Source organism: Uloborus diversus, chromosome 4, assembly GCF_026930045.1.
Source record: "Uloborus diversus isolate 005 chromosome 4, Udiv.v.3.1, whole genome shotgun sequence".
NCBI classification, from domain to species: Eukaryota; Metazoa; Arthropoda; class Arachnida; order Araneae; family Uloboridae; genus Uloborus; species Uloborus diversus.
This window is the reverse complement of record NC_072734.1, coordinates 9,587,656-9,591,404: the sequence shown is the minus strand read 5'-3', so window position 1 is coordinate 9,591,404 and position 3,749 is coordinate 9,587,656.

The window sequence follows — 3,749 nt, the reverse complement described above, 5'->3', positions numbered from 1 at the left end:
ACTGCCTTCTGCTATAACAATTAGTGTTGCCATCTCCGAAAACAAAATGTTTACTGCGTACGTCAGCTGAGGAGAATAGAATTAAGGGAGATCTAAATGCATAGTGAGCGTTTTGATTCTTAAGACTTCGCAAAATCTGCATCAAAAGCATGGAGTAAAGAAATGGACCTTATTCACGGTTTGGCAACGGTCCCATCAGCTGTCCGTCTGCGGGTATTTTGATCAACTATGCAGTGTTATTAGTAGTGCTAAACACTAGGTGCTTGAACACTAGGTGGCAGGGCTGCACGGGGTCACTCAAAACTTCCGGCGGAAGTCTTATTTGTATTGCTTCTTACGACGAATTGCTCTGTTAACGTATCTGTAATTTGATTGAATTTTTAAAATTAATCATGAATTTCAAAGGCGCAAAATTTTCGTAAAAAGAGGGGATGTTGTTCTGCTTTCGGGTACAGCATGAGGACAGGAGCAAATAAGATGTCAGAAATAAAGATGTTCAAATTTCTAAAGGTCCTGATCGTCGAATCAAAGCCAATGCTTTAAAGCGAAAGGATTGAATCTTAATGAATATTATGTAGTAAACACACTTTGTGCGAGGTATTTACGAGCTGGAAACATTCACCTTAATTTCATCAGCTTTGTATTTTTACTGTAATGTGTGAAGATCTATATTGATCTATATTAAATTGATTATTAGAAAAACTCAACCTGAACAATTTTTTATTTGCTTCCTGCAAAGCTGAAAGTTTTCAGTGTTTTGACGGGTTTCAAATAGTTTGATTTGTGTGATTAAAATAAAGAACCACTATTCCTTACCTCATGAGAAAAAAACTTCCCATAGCTCGAACTATCAGTAACTCGAACCATTTAGCCCGTCTCTTGGGACTTCGAGTTCTTGACGGTACTTTAATATTAGGCGCTCTAATTGTAAACAAATTTAGATATTCGACAATCGGTAAACAAACACATTAATTAAAGTTATAGTATAGTATCATAGTACAGCTATTGGTATTATTACATTCAAAGCAATTTTAACGCAAGAGAAAGCACTCGGAGATTAAATTTAAATTTTGTTATCTTTCAATTTTTTTTATGCCTATCAATCTTGCTACAGAAGCAAGTTGATTAAACAAACAAAAAAAAAAGTGATGAACAAATATGTAATAAAATATATTAAATATCAAACCTGAAAATTAGGTAGCAACTGTAATAAGTGTGTGTGAACTGAAAAGCTACAACAGGAGAATTGATTGAATATGACACCAAAACTCCCTGTCATAGCCATTCTGTGTGAACACAGTGCAGAAAAGCTTCCATCTTTGAAAAAATAGCTTCAACTTAAGAATAGGAATTACAATTCACAACGTACTTGCAATCCAGTAGATTTGTGATTCTTGAAAGCAGACTTTGTATCAACTTTATTTCTGCTTAGGAGGTATTCATAAATGCTTATCATTGAAATCGCGGTAATGATCGACAAACGAAGACTCTTTTTTTTTTTTCTTATTTCTGTATTTAAAGGATCAGGAAAATCAGATCCGTTGATCGACAATTTTTGAGAATAGCAAAGTCTATTATACTCATTTCATGCATTAAAATACGCAAAAGACATGATTCTACCTAGAACTGAAAGAAAACAAAATTGCCTGAACACTGTAAACATCAATCATTAGCAATAGATTCGCCATCCATCTACTAAAGGATCGGTAAGGTCACAGCATTGAAAGATCATTTTTAACAATAACTAAGTTTGTCTTTCTTATTTAATGCATTGAAATACGCAGAAGACATTATTCTGCTTTTTAAAGAAGCACAACAAAATCGCTTTCGCTATGAACACCTATCTCTAGCAATGGAGATTGGCGCTTAACCGGAAATAAGACTCGCTACTTCCGATCTACGTCAGTGGTTTGTTTGTTTATTTAGGATATTTGGTGAATACCCAGACAGCACAGATCTTCCCATATTCGTTGTTATATCGTTGAACTGGTGCAAAACTCATGACATATCACAAACGGATATCGACGCGATGTAGATTTCCTCACGTAGTTGGGCTTTTCCAAATATGGTTGACAAAAGTACGAAATTGGCACAGGTTTCAAAATATGTTTGAAAGTTTACATTTATAGTATATAGCGTATCTCTAATTTTTGTAATCATTTTGATGAGTTTTTACACGTCTGAAAACTTTAATCTGCTCATGCGCAACAATTTCAGTTTAGAAAAATGGCTGACTGTAGTATGTTTCCACGTTGTCAGTTGTCGGCTTGTGTATTATTTGCGAGCGCGAGTGTGTAAATGAATTAGCGATTTCTTGTATTAACGTGAAGTAAGTATATTGCCTGCTTTTTAAGTTCTTTTAAATTATGTTTTCTAAATTCAAGAGACAATGTTCTGATCGTCAAGAACGACGTAGAGATAGCTTTGAATTAAAAAGTCTCATATTATTATTATTATTGTTATATATTATTATTATTATTTTGTTTTTTTGTTCAGATTATTGCTGGAATAAAATTTGTGAATTGTGCATACAAAAGAAATCGTTTATTGTCTACTTAAATATGAACACAAAATAGGTTATCAATGATTCATAGATTACTGACATGTTTCTTGGAAGTCTTAAATCTTTAAAATTACTTTTTAAAACGCTAAAAATAGTTAACATTAGCCATTTTTTCTTAAATTATTTAAATAAAATATACATATTTATTTATATTTGAAATCAATTTAAAAATTATTTCATTTTTCTTGTCTTTCTTAATTATTTTATTGAGTTATATTCCAAATTTGAATTTTATTCAAATGATTTTTTAAAAAATCTTAAGTATATTACTGTTTTAAAAAGTTTGAGGGTAAAAAAGTTTTTAAGACTTTCAAAACGTGTGCAAACAGTCTATAAATTACTGGTAATTAATTCACCAAGATGCAATTTATGTAGATGTTTCGTGACACAAACACATGAGAAAATCGTTGATAAATCCCCTGAAACAGGTTGTTAGTTCATCTAATATTAGTAGATAAATCCATTTAACCTCTAAAATCCGTTGAAAACTCCTCCAGAGCACAATATAACCAACATAGAAATATCGTTGATATTTTGTAAGCATCCAAAAAACGTTGATAATTGCTCCCAAAAATGTTGAAAGTCATATCATATCTACAGCGATTTCACGTAAAATCGCTGTGCTGGGTGGACATTTTGCTGTTTTATCAACCAGTTCTCTACGAATTTAAGAGGATTTCGGTACATGTGATCACGTTGATGTTACATTACTTCTACGATTTTGGGACGATTTGTGCTGTTTGGGTACAGACTTGTGACTGCATGAAAAATGCCGAGAAAAGAGAAAAGTAAAACGAGAATTCGAGTTTTCACCATGTTTCTGATGAGGAACCAAAAAGGCTTTAACCCATGAAAATACGATAATAAAGAGAGTATTTCGTATTAAATGAATCGTTCATCATTCTTTTACAACATTTCTTACTAAAAAACTTACAAAACCTCGCATTTTTTAATATAAAGAAGTGTTTATAAGCCGTATAAATACAAGTGTTATTATACGCTGTAGTACCGGATTTTCGTCTGCTACAGTTCCCACAATGCACTGTAGTGCCGGTTTTGACCCGCAGTGACGTCACATGAATACTGTCCATTTAAATAGAGAGGGCCCCCCCCCCCCCAGGCTCGGACTGGCCCGCCTGCCAACCTGCCCGAGGGCAGGTGCGCCCTTCCTACTTTTTAAGATGAA